The 18,574-nt window shown below is 44.7% G+C and overlaps 1 protein-coding gene across 2 annotated transcripts in view; it reads left to right on the top strand.

The window, feature by feature from the left end:
- Nucleotides 1-1,684: 1,684 nt before the first annotated feature.
- NCOA2 (nuclear receptor coactivator 2) overlaps nt 1,685-18,574 on the top strand; it is a 347,064-nt gene continuing 330,174 nt past the window's right edge. For both annotated transcript variants that reach the window (XM_077492850.1, XM_077492851.1), the window contains exon 1: nt 1,685-1,823. The gene's annotated coding sequence lies outside the window, so the exon portion shown is untranslated. The remainder of the gene's footprint in view (nt 1,824-18,574) is intronic.

Genomic DNA, 18,574 nt, shown 5'->3' with positions numbered 1-18,574 from the left:
TTTTGAAAAATATATATATTTTTTGCTATAAATAATATCCCCTAAATGTTTTTTTTTTTTTATTTCTTCATACGTTTAGGCCAATATGTATTCTTCTACATCATTTTGGTAAAAAAATTGCAATACGTGTATATTGATTTGTTTGTGCAAAAGTTATAGCTTCTACAAAATAGGGGAAAGATTTGTGGCATTTTTATTATTATTTTTTTTTACTCGTAATGGCAGCGATCTGCAACATTGTGGAAGACACATTTTTTGGAACCATTGACATTTATACAGTGATCAGTGTTATAAAAGTGCACTGTGTAAATGTCACTGGCAGGGAAGGGGTTAACACCATTAGGGGGCGATCAATGGGTTAAATGTGTTCTAGGGAGGTGTTTCTAACTGGGGGGGATGGGACCCTCCTCCCCTGTGGGAACAGGGACTGGTGTGCTTTACATTGGCAGATCCCCAATCTGGCTCTCTGTGGAGTGATTGCGGGTGGCTGGCAGACATTGCAGCTGCTGGCCATGCACATTGGCTCTGGTGTCGTGCGCCCCCTATCGTTCTTAAAGTGGCCAATATACACCTACGGCAATTCGCCCAGGAGAGCCAACCTGCTGTAGTATGATGACGGTGGCTGACCTTTAAGCGGTTAAGTCCCTAGAAGCTCATATTAGCATTTTTTCTGCTCCTAGAAGCTAAATAGGATCATCCTATGTTTTCCTATCTAGGAGCAGGAAAAAAAAAAAAATTTCAGTGTTTCCTGGAACGTTTTTCTAGCAGAAAGCTAATAGTGGTTTTTTTTTAGCTTTTTTTCCCCTTTTACTACAAAAATGCCAATAAAATGCTAACACGCCTAAAACGCTACTACAAAAAGCTATTACAAGCGTTTTTTATCCAGTGATTTTTTTTTTCCGCTTAAAAAACAAAACAAAAACTCTAGTGTGCATGGAGCCTCATAGCGCAAAAAATAAAAAGCCAGAGGTAATGAAATGCCACCAACCAACAGAACTGTTTTTGTGGAAAAAATGATGTAAATGTCGTTAGTGTAGAGTTGCATGACTAAATGGCAAAAACTGGCCTGGTCGTGAGGGGGGTAAAACCTTCTGGAGCTGAAGTATAAATAAAAGCAGAACTTTTTCTATTTTAGTTTTGGATAGAGTAGAGAGGGATTAGACCCCCTGCCAGCTTTTATTGCTGTCTGTGTCCCCTAGGGAGATCCCCCCTCTCTATTTGTCATATTTTAATGTTATCATTGAAAGTGAAAGTAAATGTCATGTTTTTGGTTGTCCCCAGAACGGTAACAGCTGGGATCATCTAATGGGGACACTTGTTCAGGAATTCCTTCACTTTGCAGGGACCTTTGACTTCATGTTGTGTCTATGGGACAGGAAGTGAAGGGAAATCTCCTCTATCAGGGGTTAGATCCCCTCCCTCACTGTATCCAACACCAAAGGAGCACTTTTCCCTCTTGTAACCTGGATCATGCGATGGAGAATGTTTATCCCAGGATGGGGTGTGATTGTATGATGTGTGTCACTGCAGATGATGGATAGACTGTGGGATGGAATGTAGTAGTCGGAGGTGTCAGAGGGTGACATGTGGGCGGGGTGATGTCACCTGTGGGTGGAGGTGGGGGAGGGGACAGGCAGATACAGAGGACATGGCTGTGGTCGGGGGAGGGGCCGGGCCATGAGGTGGAGGAGGGGATCCGGGGCTCGGAGGAGGTTCCCGGGATAAACAAGCCCGAGTCTCCTGCTGGAGGAAGGAACATGGCGGCTGTGGATGTCTTCATCTCCCGGGAAGCCCGGAGCTCGGTGTCCGCTCCACACTGACCGGTGAGGAGACACCGGGAGGGCGGCGGCTGTGCGGGGTGTGGGGGAGGGGACATGTGCGGGGAACTTCTCTACTACTCCTCTCATGTCACTATTGTCACCACATACCTCGCCCTCCTGTCTATAGGAGACCCCCCCTTCGTCCTGTCTATAGGAGACCCCCCTTCGTCCTGTCTATAGGAGACCCCCCTTCGTCCTGTCTATAGGAGACCCCCCCTTCGTCCTGTCTATAGGAGACCCCCCTCTCTTCGCTCCCGTCTATAGGAGACCCCCCTCTCTTCGCCCTGTCTATAGGAGACCCCCCTCTCTTCGCCCTGTCTATAGGAGACCCCCCTCTCTTCGCCCTGTCTATAGGAGACCCCCCCCTCTTCGCCCTGTCTATAGGAGACCCCCCTCTCTTCGCCCTGTCTATAGGAGACCCCCCTCTCTTCGCCCTGTCTATAGGAGACCCCCCTCTCTTCGCCCTGTCTATAGGAGACCCCCCTCTCTTCGCCCTGTCTATAGGAGACCCCCCTCTCTTCGCCCTGTCTATAGGAGACCCCCCTCTCTTCGCCCTGTCTATAGGAGACCCCCCTCTCTTCGCCCTGTCTATAGGAGACCCCCCTCTCTTCGCCCTGTCTATAGGAGACCCCCCTCTCTTCGCCCTGTCTATAGGAGACCCCCCTCTCTTCGCCCTGTCTATAGGAGACCCCCCCCCCTCTCTTCGCCCTGTCTATAGGAGACCCCCCCTCTTTGCCCTGTCTACAGGACACCACCCCCCTCTTTGCCCTGTCTATAGGACACCTCCCCCCACCTTCTCCTGTCTATAGGAGACCCCCCATGTGTGACACATCCACAGGGCAAGGTGCTGGGGGAATACTGTGTTGTGTGTGTGTGTGTATGTTTGAGAGAGACCCCCACCGATCACCCATATCTCCAGTCTGTACTGCGTATCTCTGGTGTGTGCTATACAGTGCCTTTAAAAAAATATTCACACCTCTTGACATTTTCCATTTTGTCATGTTACAACCAAAAACGTGAATGTATTTTATGTGATAGTCCAACACATGGAGGTGATGCTGAGGTGTTATGGAAGCCCAGGTTGCTTTGATAGCGGTCTTCAGCTCGTCTATATTGTTGGGTCTGGTGTCTCTCATCTCAGAGTTTGCTGACCATACAAGCACAGCGATACCATGATCATTAAACCAGATATTGGTACTTTTGGCAGTGTGGGCAGGTGCCAAGTCCTGCTGGAAATTGAAGTCAGCATCTCCATAAAGCTGGTCAGCAGAGGGAAGCATGAAGTGCTCCAGAATTTCCTGGTAAGAGGGTTGCACTGACTTTGGACTTGATAAAACACAGTGGACCAACGCCAGCAGATCACATGGCTCCCCAAATCATCACTGACTGTAAAAACTTCAAACTGGACCTCATGTAACTTGTATTCTGTACCTCTCCACTCTTCCTCCAGACTCTGGGACCTTGATTTCCAATGAAATGCAACATTTTCCACAGTCTGATGATTTGGGGAGCCATGTCATCTGCTGGCGTTGGTCCACTGTGTTTTAATGATCATGGTGTCACTGTGTTTGATTGGCCAACAAACTCGCCTGACCTAAACCCTATACAGAATTTGTGGAGTATTGCCAAGAGGAAGATGAGACACCAGACCCAACCATGCAGATGAGCTGAAGGCCACTATCAAAGCAACTTGGGCTTCCATAACACCTCAGCAGTGCCACAGGCTGATCGCCTCCATGCCACGCCACATTGATGCAGTAATTCATACAAAAGGAGCCCAAACCAAGTATTGAGTGTATACTATACTGTACATGGACAAACTTTTCAGTAAGCCAACATTTCTGTATTAAAAATCCTTTTTTTTTTTTTTTTATTGGTCTTATGTAATAATATAATTTTCTGAGATACTGAATTTTGGTTTTTCACTAGCTGTAAACCATAATCAGGAAAATTTAAAAGACAGGCTTGAAATATATCGCTCTGTGTATAATGTATCTACATAATATGAGTTTAACTTTTTGAATTGACTAACTGAAATTAACTTTCTGATGATTTTCTAATTTTGAAATGCACCTGTATATCCCTGGTCTGTACTGCACATCTCCGGTCTGTACTATATATCCCTGGTCTGTGCTACCTGTCTCTGGTCTGTACGATATATCTCAGGGCTGTACAATATATCTCAGGGCTGTACGATATATCTCAGGGCTGTACGATATATCTCAGGGCTGTACGATATATCTCAGGGCTGTACGATATATCTCAGGGCTGTACGATATATCTCAGGGCTGTACGATATATCTCAGGGCTGTACGATATATCCCTGGTCTGTGCTACCTGTCTCAGGGCTGTACTATATATCCCTGGTCTGTGCTACCTGTCTCAGGGCTGTACTATATATCCCTGGTCTGTGCTACCTGTCTCAGGGCTGTACTATATATCCCTGGTCTGTGCTACCTGTCTCAGGGCTGTACGATATATCTCAGGGCTGTACGATATATCTCAGGGCTGTACGATATATCTCAGGGCTGTACGATATATCTCAGGGCTGTACGATATATCTCAGGGCTGTACGATATATCTCAGGGCTGTACGATATATCTCAGGGCTGTACGATATATCTCAGGGCTGTACGATATATCTCAGGGCTGTACGATATATCCCTGGTCTGTGCTACCTGTCTCAGGGCTGTACTATATATCCCTGGTCTGTGCTACCTGTCTCAGGGCTGTACTATATATCCCTGGTCTGTGCTACCTGTCTCAGGGCTGTACTATATATCCCTGGTCTGTGCTACCTGTCTCAGGGCTGTACTATATATCCCTGGTCTGTGCTACCTGTCTCAGGGCTGTACTATATATCCCTGGTCTGTGCTACCTGTCTCAGGGCTGTACGATATATCTCAGGGCTGTACGATATATCTCAGGGCTGTACGATATATCTCAGGGCTGTACGATATATCTCAGGGCTGTACGATATATCTCAGGGCTGTACGATATATCTCAGGGCTGTACGATATATCTCAGGGCTGTACGATATATCTCAGGGCTGTACGATATATCTCAGGGCTGTACGATATATCTCAGGGCTGTACGATATATCTCAGGGCTGTACGATATATCCCTGGTCTGTGCTACCTGTCTCAGGGCTGTACTATATATCCCTGGTCTGTGCTACCTGTCTCAGGGCTGTACTATATATCCCTGGTCTGTGCTACCTGTCTCAGGGCTGTACGATATATCTCAGGGCTGTACGATATATCTCAGGGCTGTACGATATATCTCAGGGCTGTACGATATATCTCAGGGCTGTACGATATATCTCAGGGCTGTACGATATATCTCAGGGCTGTACGATATATCTCAGGGCTGTACGATATATCTCAGGGCTGTACGATATATCTCAGGGCTGTACGATATATCTCAGGGCTGTACGATATATCTCAGGGCTGTACGATATATCTCAGGGCTGTACGATATATCCCTGGTCTGTGCTACCTGTCTCAGGGCTGTACTATATATCCCTGGTCTGTGCTACCTGTCTCAGGGCTGTACTATATATCCCTGGTCTGTGCTACCTGTCTCAGGGCTGTACGATATATCCCTGGTCTGTGCTACCTGTCTCAGGGCTGTACTATATATCCCTGGTCTGTGCTACCTGTCTCAGGGCTGTACGATATATCCCTGGTCTGTGCTACCTGTCTCCAGTCTGTACTATATATCTCCGGTCTATAGTATGTCTGTACCATGCGTTTCTGGTCTTTACCTAATAATAAATTAGTGCCATATGTTCTTTTTCCAGGGACAATCCTATGTATTGAACACTTGTGTCTGGTGTCCTAGATTTCTAGCATTCATTACTGGGGCTGTGAAATGCTAATCTTACTAGATTCAGATCTGCTTGCTAATGTACTCTGGGCATTGTAGGTGTGTGTACGTATGTAACCAAAACAGCCCTGACCCATCGAGAAATAGACTCCACTAGACCCCTGGAGGTATGCTGTGGTATCTGGTACCAAGCCAGCAGTAGCAGGTTAGGTCATGTAAGTTGTGAGGTGGGACCTCCATGGGTTAGACTTGTTTTTCAGCACATCCCACTGATGCTCGATAGAATTGAGATCTGGAGACTTTGGAGGCCATGCCAACATCTTGAACTCTTGTACCTCAAACCATTCTTTAACCATTCTTGCAGTGTGGCAGGGCACATTATCCTGCTGAAAGAGGCCACTGCCATCAAGGAAAATATAATTTTCACGAAGGGGCGTACTTGGTCACCAACAATGTTTAGGTAGGTGGGACGAGTAACTTCCACATGAATGGAAGGACGCAAGGTACAGAACTTTGCCCAAAGTATTACACTGCCTCCGCTGCCTTGTCTCTTTCCCATAATACATCCTGGTGCCATCTCTTTCCCAGGTAAGTGACACACACCCGGCCATCCACATGATGCAAAAGAAAATGTGATTTTTCAGATCAGGCCACCTTTTTCATAGCTGTGTGGTCCAGTTCTGATGCTCACATGCCCATTGTAGATGCTTTTGGCTGTTGTCAGCATGGGCACCCTGACTATTCTGCTACCCAGCCCCATATACCACAAACTGTGATGCCCATTTTTTTTCTGCTCTCGACACAGAAATAGGGACAACCTAGTGAGGTTGAAAAAAAAAGAGTCCATCTAGTTCAACCAACAACATGTTTACTTTACTTGTGATCCTGCCATGAGATCCCTAGTTCAGACACTCTCCTGTATGATGTGACAATAGTCTCCCTGTGTTGTCACCACCTTGTCTGCGCTGACAGGAAAAAGGTGTGCCAACATTCACTGCTGTGAAGCATGGTCCACTGATGTCACTGTCAGGAAGTCCCGAGCAATGACTGGCAGCTGATGCCTGGAGTAAGTGAATGTAGACACGAAGTGGCTGAAAGAGACAGCAGGAGATCAGCAAATAAAAAAAAAAAAATAGAAAGGGACACGTATGTGGTTAGGACTTAGATCTATTTTAAAGAGCAGTTTACTGTAGCGGTGCACTGAATGAAAATATTGCTACCGAAAATTCAGGATGCACTCGACCAAAACCGAAAATGACAGTTTTTAACAAATATATATATATAATTGTATTATAGTAGACTTTTAATATCATAAATATCAGATGATTGTTGCCCATTATCGGCACAGAAAAATGCATCCCTTTAAATTTAAATTCTATGTATGTCTTCACACTGGTCCATTGCGGTGCTTAAAAATCTTGCGGCGTTTTTGGCTTGCTAAAAATAGCCTAAAAACGCACTTCCCCCATTGAAATGCATTGAAAATGCATCAATATTTCACATTTTACTTTTTTGATGTGGTTTTTGAGTCACCTGACCTATGAAAAAACATACTATTATCACCATAAAATCATGTGCATTATCGGCACCGTTTTCTCGTTTTGGCAAAATGTTTCGGCTGCCGAAATTTCAGTGCATCTCTAGTTTACTGATTTTGTGTATTGGTTGTGGGTCTATTATTTCTACAATGGTATGAAGAATCAGAGGCATGTATTTGTTATATAGCATAATGTCTCTGGAAAGGACTGAGCAATGCAGACATCTGTATATAGTGGGATATCGGAGGTCTGCGCAGTGTAGGGATGTCCTATAAAATGCATGGCCGGTGCTTGGAGATGGAGGGATTTCACTGCTGAAAGAACAAGACACAAGTTCTTTCGCAGGAAAAGGACTTTATTATGGTGACAGCAGTCCCAGCTCTGTGTTGGAAGTTGGGATTGCTATTCAAATTGGGTAATGCCATCCAGCAGTGGCTGCTGGTGCTCAAAATTTTTGGGGGGGGGGTCGCAAAAAAAGTTGAAGAAAAATCATCAATTGCAGCCATTGTGCCCATCATATGCTGCCAGTGTGACCCACACCCGCCCGCCGTCTGCCTGACACTTACCCTGTCTTAGTGGGGCAGTGGGTGGTGGCGGCGGCGAGCGGGTTTCTCCATGCCTCTCTGTCCTCTCCTCCTGATAGGCATCCAATAGCGGCGCCTGTCCTTTCAGCCAATCAGGTGATGGGTAACAGACCCGAGCACCTAATTGGCGGAGAGGCAGTTTAGTTTTAAGAAAGTGAATAGTCAAAAACACAAAAATCAAATACAGACCCCCCACCCCGCAGCTGCCATTCAGACGCCCTGGGCAGCGCCTATATAGGGGGTGGCAGCGGTGGCCATAGATTAATGCTGTGAATCTATCTAATTGATGATAGAGGGGTGGAAGGAGAGAGGGGAGGTGCCCGTGCACGCTTGATGCACGGGCTGCCTCTGCCGTCCAGCATCACTGGTACTTACAGTGTCACTTTGGGTAGTTGTTTAGGTAGAGAGGTGTGTCCACAGTGTGACGATTGGTTCTGATAATTGAATATAACCCAGTGGAAAAACAAACTGATTCCTCCATCCACACAGTGGAGGTGGATAGAGGACGCACATTGTATTCTGACTGTAGGATTCCTCCATTGTTAGCGGGCTGATTAAAAAAACTAAAAAAAAAAAAGCTTCTATCCACACATTAAGGCTCCATGCACACTGACGCTCAAAAAAGCTTTTTCTGGATGCCAGGTTGCTGGCAGAAGACACTGGTTGAAAAACGTGCTTTTAACAGGGTTTTGTACTAGCGTTTATTAGCGTTTATGGGCGTTTTCAATAAAAATACACAGAGGACACTCCAAAAATCCCACAGTGCATTCCAAACTCCCACAATGCATTGAAAAAATAGAATGCCAAACACTAACGTGCGCTTATGAGCGTTTATAAGCGTTTGACGTTTTTGGCGGTGAAAAACTGCACTTTGAACGCAAATTTCTGGTGTTCAGAAAAACAGCCCATAAACTCCACTGCTCATTAAAGCTGAAAAACGTCCATGTGTGCATAGAGGCTAACATAGAGTGGAGTTTATGGGCTTTTAAAAAAACCGCCCAAACTACAATAAACTGCAGTTTATGAGCTCCAGTGTGCATGGAGCATTAAGGTGGACGGAGGAATTCTCCTTGCTGCGCTATTGTATTTTTACAGCGGGACTCCTCTGCTGTTAGAATACACTGATCAGCGCTGCAGCCAAAAACATTTTGGGCAAACAGCAGCTGCATCCAGTTAAATCTGTTCTTACAGCCAATGCTGGAGGCACATCCAATAGGCTAAGTGGGAGATTCATCCCTCTGCACTGTATAGTGTAGATGGAGATTTTCTTTTTTCTTTTTTTGTGTTAGGCCAGCCTTACTCCGTCACCTTCATACCTTGTATTCAGGTTCCCAGATTTCTAACTTACTGCATTTTAATACATTCTATCTGCTCTTATAATACTTAATTTTATTAGTAAAACCACAAAGCGGTTTAGTTGATTTTCAATTATATTCTGATGTGATACTCGTTAATACATTACCTGAAAGGGATTTCAGACTGAACTGCTCAATTAACCCAAAAAAGAATCTGGGATAATAAGTTTCAGTATATTCCCTCTTGAATGTTACTGCCTTTACTACAGAAAGATCATACAGTATGTAAACCCCTATCTATGAGCATTTAAAATGGTTGTGAAGGATTATTTTTTTTTTAAATAATAAACATGTCACCTGCACTGTGCAATAGTTTTGCACAGAGTAGCTCCAATTTTCTCCTGGGGTCTCCCGTTTGTGCTCCACCCCCTCTGAGTGCCCCCATGGAAAGCCGCTTGTTATGGGGGCACTCATATGGACTTGCACCGGAGCCACGCTCTGTATGTCCATTGACGTACAGTACATGGCTTGGCCTGGCCTTCTTCTTACTGGCTGCAATTGACAACAGCAGGAGCCAATAAGGAAGGAAAGAGCAACTGCTCTAGTGCACATTGCTGGATTGGGATGGGGCTCAGGTATAAGGGGGGGTGCTGCACCCAGAAGTTTTTTTTTGTTTACCTTAAAGTAGAACCAAAGGTTTACCACTATCATTGAAAGTGAAAGTAAAAGCAAATCCTAAATGTTGAGTTGTTCCCAGAAAAGTAATAATGGGGAACTCTTCCAATGGGGACACGGGGGTCCCCAAAGAATTCCCTTAAGTTGCAGGAATTTCCTCTCACTTCCTGTTTGGCTTTGGGACAGGAGGTGAAGGGAAATCTCCCCAATGGGACACAGAGGGCAAAAATAAATCTAACAGGGGTAACCCTCCCTCGCTCTATCCAAAATTAAGTTTTGCCTGTAGTTCCGCTTTAATGCAGGAAAAAAGAACATCTAACGTCATGCATTAATCTTTAAAGCTCTTCAATACATGCAAGCAACACTGCCTACATGATTAAAGCTGGTCATAGATTAGAAGAATTTTCATTGAAAAATGTGTTTCTTGAATTAGACCAGGCCATCTTCTTCCATTGCTCTGTGATCCAGTTCTATAGGGCATATGCCCATTGTATGCGCTTTTAGCTGTGGACATGGGCCAGCATGGACACCCTGATTGGTCTGCATTTACCCAGCACTATACACTGCGATGCACTGTGTGTTCTGACATCTTTTTAGTGGATCCAGCATTAAAGTGGAAGTTCAGGGAAAACCTAACTAACGCTAAACTTGTTCTCTGTAAGATTCTAAACCTAATCTATCTAACCCTGTAAAGCAAAAATCGCTGTACATACCTTTTCTAAAACCGACCTGATCTGGTCCGGTCCCAGCATCAGCTGTCAGCGGCGGCTTCAGTGTGGAGGTGTGTGCAGGAAAGGCAGCTGACAACGGAAGCCCCGTAGTAACTCTATGGGTGACGTCACTTCCCAGCCATTTCACAGCCCTTGTCGATCCTCTCCTGCACACAGCTTCCACTGCTGGAAACCAGACCGGATCGCTTTAGAATAGGTAAATACAGCGATTTTTGCTTTGCAGGGTTTGATAGATTAGGTTTAGTGGTAGTTTTGGCCTGGACTTTAACTTTTTCAGTAACTTGAGCTACACTAGCAATCCTATTGGATCAAATTACATGGGCCAGCCTTTGCTCCCCACGTGCCTCAGTGAGCCTTGTCCACCCAAGACCCCTGACGCAGTTCTCTAGTTTTCCTTCCTTGGACCACTTTTGGTCGGTCCGGACCACTGCAGTTTGGGGACCTCCCACCAGAGCTGCAGTTTTTGAGTTGATTGTACCCATTACAATCTGGCCCTTGTCAAAGCCACTCAGATCCTTACTCTTACCCATATATTTTTTTTCTGCTTTCAAGACAACGTGTCGTTTCAGCTTCAGGGATAACATGTTCACTTTCCTACCAACTACCAACTTTACCAACTTTCAGATGACATAACAAGATAATCAATGTTATTTACTTTACCTCTTGGTGGTCATAATGTTATGGCTGATCTGTGTGTATATATGTGTGTGTATATATATATATATATACCGTATATACTCGAGTATAAGCCGAGATTTTCAGCCTCTTTTTTGAGGCTGAAAGTGCCCCCCTCGGCTTATACTCGAGTCATCGCTGTCTGCCCGCTCGATCAGCGTGTCGAGCAGACAGACAGCGGCCATTCTAGAATTCAAAAGCCGCGCCTCCGGCTCCGCCTTCGCCTGTGATAGGCGGAACACTGAATTTCCCAGCAGCCTGTGTTCCGCCTATCACGGGCATCGTCTCATCCTCGTACTACGGACGAGGATGAGACGATGCCCGTGATAGGCGGAACACAGGCTGCTGGGAAATTGAGTGTTCCGCCTATCACGGACATCCGATAGGCGGAACAGCAGTCAGTGGGAAATTGAGTGTTCCGCCTATCACCGACGGAGGCGCGGCTTTTGAATCCTAGAATGGCCGCCGACGAAGAGCTGAAGGACGGAGGCTCGGCCCGGGACGGGCCGGGACGGGACGCAGGCTGGACGGGACGCAGGCTGGACGGGACGCAGGCTGGACGGGACGCAGGCTGGACGGGACGCAGGCTGGACGGGACGCAGGCTGGACGGACACAGGCAGGCTGGACACAGGTAGGCTGCACGGACACACACACACACACACACACACACACACGGATGCATGGACACACACACACACACACACACACGGATGCATGGACACACACACACACACACACACACGGATGCATGGACACACACACAGGGATGGATGGACCCACAGGGATGGACGGACACACAGGGATGGACAGGCATGTCTCACCCTCGGCTTATACACGAGTCAATAATTTTTTCCAGTTTTTTGGGGGTAAATTGGGGGCCTCGGCTTATATTCGGGTCGGCCTATACTCGAGTATATACGGTATATATATATATATATATATATATATATATATTTATATATTTATTGGTGCTTTTCGTGCCCTCCATTCGTGAAGTGTGGGCAGACTGAAATAAAACCATGGCAAAAAAATGTTTTGGCTGCAGTTGGCCTTTAAAAACCCAAGATTATTTCAGATCAGTCTTGTAATGTAACAACTGAAATAAAATCTATTTATGGAACAAATCACAGCCCACAATGAACATGTTATGTTTTATTAGTGCTCCAGTTTTTCAAGCCTTCAATAAAACTAGCTATTAATAAGACATGGCAGCTATACATTGTCAAGCATTTTGGTTGCCTGGATCTGCCCCCGACCCGTATCTCTAGTCTTGTGTGCACCCATTAGTAAATGTGCGGTGCTTTGTCTCTGTGCAGGTGTCAGGCCCTCATTAATGCTCGGCTCCCCAACCGGGTGCTGTTGTGACACATCTGCTACACAGTTCATTCTGTACGACAGACTTCTGTCAAAATATTAGAATACAACCGGGTATATAAATAAAATAAAAGTGGTTGTAATTATATGCATTGTTGAATTAAATAAACCTCAACTACAAATAAAGGAATCAAATATGATTTTTTTTTTTTTTATAAAAAGTGACTTATTTACTGTCTGAGGTTCCAAGGATTGAGGACTCTGTTGATCACCCCAAGATTCAGTCGGGTGTCATGTGGTACATTATGAAAAAGGACTTCAACCTTATCTTCGATAAAACTTTATTTAAATATATCTCTGATTTTGACAAAAATCCTTGTTGGGGGAGGAGGAGGGGCACCGTATAAATCCTGACATTCTTCCTGATATAGATGACCAAATATAGAAGTCTAGAACAGGTGCCGCACAGTGGTGTAGTGGTTAGCACTCTCGCCTAGCAGTAAGGATGGGTCGCTGGTTCCAATCCCAACCACGACACTACCTGCCTGGAGTTTGCATGTTCTCCCTGTGTCTGTGTGGGTTTCCTCCGGGTACTCCGGTTTCCTCCCACAATCCAAAGACATGCAGGTAGGTTAATTGGCTTCTGTCCAACATTGGCCCTAGTATATGAATGGGGACCTTTGATTGTGGGCTCCTTGAGGGTAGGGACCGATATGGGTGTGCAGTGTACAGGGATAGGGACAATTGTAGACACTCACTCAGGTGGGGCTGGTGTCTTTATTCAACCTTACTAACTATGAAACTATGAAGAACAGGGGTCTCCAAACTATGGTCCTCCAATTGTTCAGGAACTACAATTCCCATCATTCCTAGTCATGTCTATGAATGTCAGAGTTATACAATGCCTTATGGGACGTGTAGTTTGGAGGTATAATCCTCTATATCCAGAATTTTGAGGGATCCTCCACTTGACTGGATGTCATGTTTTATATGCATTTCCTCCCCTCCTCCAAGCACTTTTGTATGGATCAGAGACACGCTAGATTGTCAAAAGTATTGGGACACCTGTCTTTACACACATGAACTTTAATGGCATCCCATTCTTAGTCCATAGGTTTCAATATGATGTTGGCCCATCCTTTGCAGCCATAAGAGATGGTCGGGGGCTGTGGACGTGGTGCAAGAGATGGTCGGGGACTGTGGCGTGATGTGATGTAGGAGATGGTCGGAGACTGGGAACGTGATTCAAGAGATTGGCTTTGGTGTGTTTGGGATCCTAGTCCCAACCCACCTGCCTGATGCTGACATTGCCCAGTCTGCAGCTGCACAGACAGGAAATGTCTTGCTGCCTGTGATTGGTGGTGTGCAGTGTTGGCTTCCTGGTGGGATAGGGCAGGTGGGTTGGGACTAGGATTCCAAACACGCCAGAGCCCATCTCTAGTCGGAAACTGCGGATGTGATACAAAAGACAGTCGGAGGCTTCAGACATATTGTGTGAGGCTGCTAGAAATCACTAGGTTGCTGCATAAAAAGTGCCAAAGGGTTGCAAGCTGGTCACCAGGGCCTTAATGGGTGCTTGTTCATCTGGAGGAGCAGGTGTTGGTAGGCAGGGTGCACTTGTATGCAGACACACACACATGTGATTCTAAGCCTCCATTATTGAAAGAACTGAAATCCAATGAATGAAAAGAGGTGGGCCAGGGACAGTAAGGCTCAGTAGGAAAGTGCTAGATGATGCTGGATGTCCTCCAGCTAGGAAGTGAGGTGAGCTGCATTTTCATTTGCTGTAGCTTCTAATTTTGTACTGTGAGAAGCTCACAGTGTACAGTGGAATCAAGGTAAGTACTTTCAGTACCTGAGAGATGCCTCTACAACTGTGCAAGTCTGAAGGTAAGGCTGGAGGACAGCTTTAATGATTTGCACATACATATCTGATGGGGGGGGGGGGGCTCTTTTTTATCATTATTGAAATATATTCAATAAATTATATGATTGCTCCTTGGAAGATTGGGACACACACAAACTACCCTGGTTAAAAGGGAAACGAAGTCTGCAAATACTTACCTCTGCTCCAACAATTCGGCATCTGTGAACTCCCTCAATGGTGCTGACATTTTCTCCCCTCCACAGCTTCTTATGGGTGCAGGTACTTAGGTCATCTTTGATTTGGACAGGGCAGATGATTCATGCAAGCATAACCCAAAACTGATGCATGCTGAGACACGTACACTGAGCTGTGCATGCGCAGCTCGTTGTACACTCCAAGCAGGCAGGTACATTTTTAGTTTGTGGAGTTTTTGACAGAGGAGAACCTAGAACATCTTTTGCTATAAAGAACCTGCCTGCTCATAATTTTTTTTTATTTTTTTTTTACTTTTATTATCTTTTGTTACGCTTTATACACTATGAATTAGATTTATTAAACTGGTTAAGTAAAAATGAAATAAACAACTAGGGTTGCACCGATACTAATATCGGTGCCGTTACCGAATATTTGCATAAGTATCGGGGTACTTGTGCAAATGCACCGATACCTGAAACGGATACTTTCAGGCTCCGCTCTTTGAGCTCTCAGTGGGTCTCCCCAGTGTTAAAGAAGTCCGGTAATTGGAGCTGTCAAAAAAGAAAAAGCAGCCGGCAATGTTTATTAACAACATTGCTCAGCCCTGAAACACTAAAATAAAAAAAAAATATTGTATATTTCTGTTTCTTCATCTGCAGATCAAAGGGATGAACAAATGTTCCTCTGTTTAACCCCTTAATAACCCTTAATTTACTCTAATCAGCCTTAAAGCGGAGGTCCACCCTAAAGTGGACCTCCGCTCATCGGAACCCTCCCTCCGGCGCCACAATTGGCACCTTTCAGGGGGGAGGGGGGTACAGATACCTGTACAGTACAGGTATCTGCACCCACTTCCGGGATAGCTCTCTGCGGAAAGGGGCGTATATTACGCCCCTTTCCGCAAGTCCCGCCCCTTTCCGCAAGTGCCCCGCTGCCTGCTGGGAAAACACACAGATCCCAGAGGCAGCGGGGAGCGTCCTTATTGCGCAGCGCGGCTCGCGCATGCGCAGTAGGGACCCGGGAAATGAAGCCGAAAGGCTCCATTTCCTGATTCCCATACCCAAGATGGCGGCGGCAGGACCCGAGAAACAATCTACAGATCGGCTTCGGATGCCGGCATCGCGGGCGCGCTGGACAGGTAAGTGTCACTATTTTAAAAGTCAGCAGCTGCAGTATTTGTAGCTGCTGGCTTTTAAAAAAAAAAAAAAAAAAACGCGGAGTCCCGCTTTAATTAACTCTTTATTCTCCTCCATTTAATTATTATTTTCCTGCTTTTTTTTTTCTTTTGTTCACATCTATTTTATAAACAATAAACAATTAAAACTTTTTTTTTTGTTTGCTTTGTTAGTGCATATTTTTACACATATTTATTATCATATTTATACCTTTCATATTGAAAAAAGTGCTAAATTAAAAAAAAATTGCTTTCATTTGTAAATAACTTTTCAATGCATTGTACCATTGCTGACAGCTGAAGTTAAAACAAAACAGTTGTGATAGGCATTGGTAATTGGTATTAGCGAGTACTAAAAAAAAAAAAAAAAAAAAAAAAAGTATTTAGTACTTGTACTCATAAAAAAAAAAAAAAAATGGTATTGGTACATCCCTATAAACAACTGTGGTGATTTTAACCCTATTGGTGTTCTGCATGTTTGGATTTATCCCTCATATATGGCTTGTAGTTTTCAAATGGGTTAATGTAAAAATTGACGACAGCTGCTTTCCCCATGTTAAGTGACATGGCCTCAGGTAGTGTAATTATACAGCTATTCATACAACTGTTTTCCCTAACTTACCCCCCAGGCTCACCGCCCATCTGACACTTAATGAGTTTGTGGTTGAATTTTCACTTCGGCACCTAAAAATGAGAAGGCCTCAGCTCAGAAGTAGAGAGGGATCAGATTCCATGTCCAATCACAGTGTTTATACCGGCCGGGCACTGCTTCTCATGCATACACTGGGCAGATCTGGGAGGATAAGGGGCTGCGTGCCATGCTGCTGTGATATCATTTGTCTTCCCAGCTACCCAAATACAGAAGCTGTGCTGCGGGCGTGAGTGACTGTGTGGGTGTAGTGATATGGTTAGAAGACTGGATGGCATTGACCTTGTTGGGAATAAATATTTCACGCCTAGATTTAATGGTGGTAACCTGTGACACTTGTCTTGCTGTGGAACTATAAATCCAAGCCTGCATTTTTGCAAGTTGCAGGCAATGTTGGGACTTGAAAATCTCCTTTTTTAGATGTTTTATATGCTTTCAGTTCTCATAGGCCTTCATTTTTCTCAGATCTAGAAAGTGTGATGCTGTATTTGGTAGTTTCCAGAATGATGTGGTTAGTACAGGATGGATCAGTATTGGGACTGTGCATGCTTTGTGGTACAGTTAAAAAAATGATGGCATTGCAGAACTGTTCTTCATGGTCGTTGCAGTAGACCTATGGGTTCACCTTGCCCAGTAAAGTGGCCCCAGGTCTAGAGAGCAGGTACGGTTTGTGCTTTTCTATTGGCTAATAAAAATGTGTATCACATTTGATGGCTAATAGGAAGGTGTGGGGTAAAGCTGCACAATTAATCGCCAATAATCGTTATCGCGATCTTGACTAAAGTGTTTCACAATTCTTTGTATGCAAAGAATTCTCTCTGCTCTTCTGAAGCCACAGCCATCAAAAGAAAGGAAGGAAAAAAATGGGCAGTCTGCCAAGAATCAAAACATTCTTTATCAGTTGAACTTAAGTATAAACATTGTAACAATTTGTCAATGGAATAGACTTTGTGTATAAGTGACATTTGTTGGTTTCAAGTTAAAATCATTTTTTATTCTTTTGCTCGAAAATTACTTAGAACCCCCAAACATTATATATATATATATATATATATATATATATATATATATATATATACATTATATAAATTTTTTCTTTAGTAGACACCCTGGCCTAGAGAATAAAATGGTGGTTGTTGCAATATGTTATGTTGCGCTGTATTTGCGCAGCAGTCTTTCAAATGCATTTTTTTTTTATTACTTTAATGAATTAAAAAAAATAAAAACCAACCAGTAACGTTATCCCTTTTTTGTATAATATGAAAGATTTTACGCTGCAAGAATCGTGAGAGAATTGTGATCTTTTTATTCTAAGCAAAAAAAATTGTGATTCTCATTTTGGCCAGAATCGTGCAGCTCTAGTGTGGGGGTAACGGAAGGTGGGCACAGCTTGGCTGCAGAAGTTGCTGGCAATATTTGCAAAAATAAGGGCATCCTGGGTTTTGGAGGACCTGGTATTTTTTTTTTTTTTAGAAATGATCCAATCCTGAAGTCTTGAATTGCTTTAGGGTCCCTGCAGTGCTGATAACATAACCAACTTTCTAGAGCAGGGGAGCAGTTTCATCGTGGGTCACATCAGCATTATGGTTGCCCTCAAAGGGCCAGTTGTATCTATGTAGGACTATATAAATTTAAATGCTGGGCGTTTTTTTTTTCTCACAATAGGTGCAAGAATTCAACCACGCCCCGCCCCCCTGCTGAACCGCATTGAACAGTGGGTGTGGCCAAATTGCGTTAACCTTGGAAAGACGTTAAAGGGACAAGTACCAGGAGTGCGTTATGTGCAGAGATCAGGCATGTACTATATACGGAGTGCAGTTTCATGGGCGAACCCCCCCAACCCCCTTAAAAGCTTCCTGGAATCTTGCCTACCTGGCTGGCTCTAGTACCTCCTGGCAGTGGAGGCGGCTCCACTTCTCACCTCCCTTGCAGGAAGATCATTGCTTGGCATCTGTGCACCTGGGCACAGATGGGGATATTTATTATCATGTGAATCCCCATCCTACACTGCACCTCCCCACTTTGAGTGCAGGGCAGGCAGGGATCTGTGAGAGCCACCAAAAGGAAAACTGTCCTTGTAAACACAAAATGCTGCTGTATTTACAGGTGACAATGGTGAGCGGAGGGCCAGAGCCAAAATTCCACCACTTTCTGACTGAAAAAGCCGAGGGCCACATAAAATGTCCTGGTGGGAGGGATTCAGTCCACGGGCTTTGTGTTTGACACATG

The sequence above is a fragment of the Lithobates pipiens genome, unplaced genomic scaffold, assembly GCF_037356315.1.
Source record: "Lithobates pipiens isolate NorthernLeopardFrog02 unplaced genomic scaffold, aLitPip1_a1.2 Scaffold_19, whole genome shotgun sequence".
NCBI classification, from domain to species: domain Eukaryota; kingdom Metazoa; phylum Chordata; class Amphibia; order Anura; family Ranidae; genus Lithobates; species Lithobates pipiens.
The sequence above is the reverse complement of the archived record's forward strand: the minus strand, read 5'-3'. Positions and strand labels throughout refer to the sequence as shown.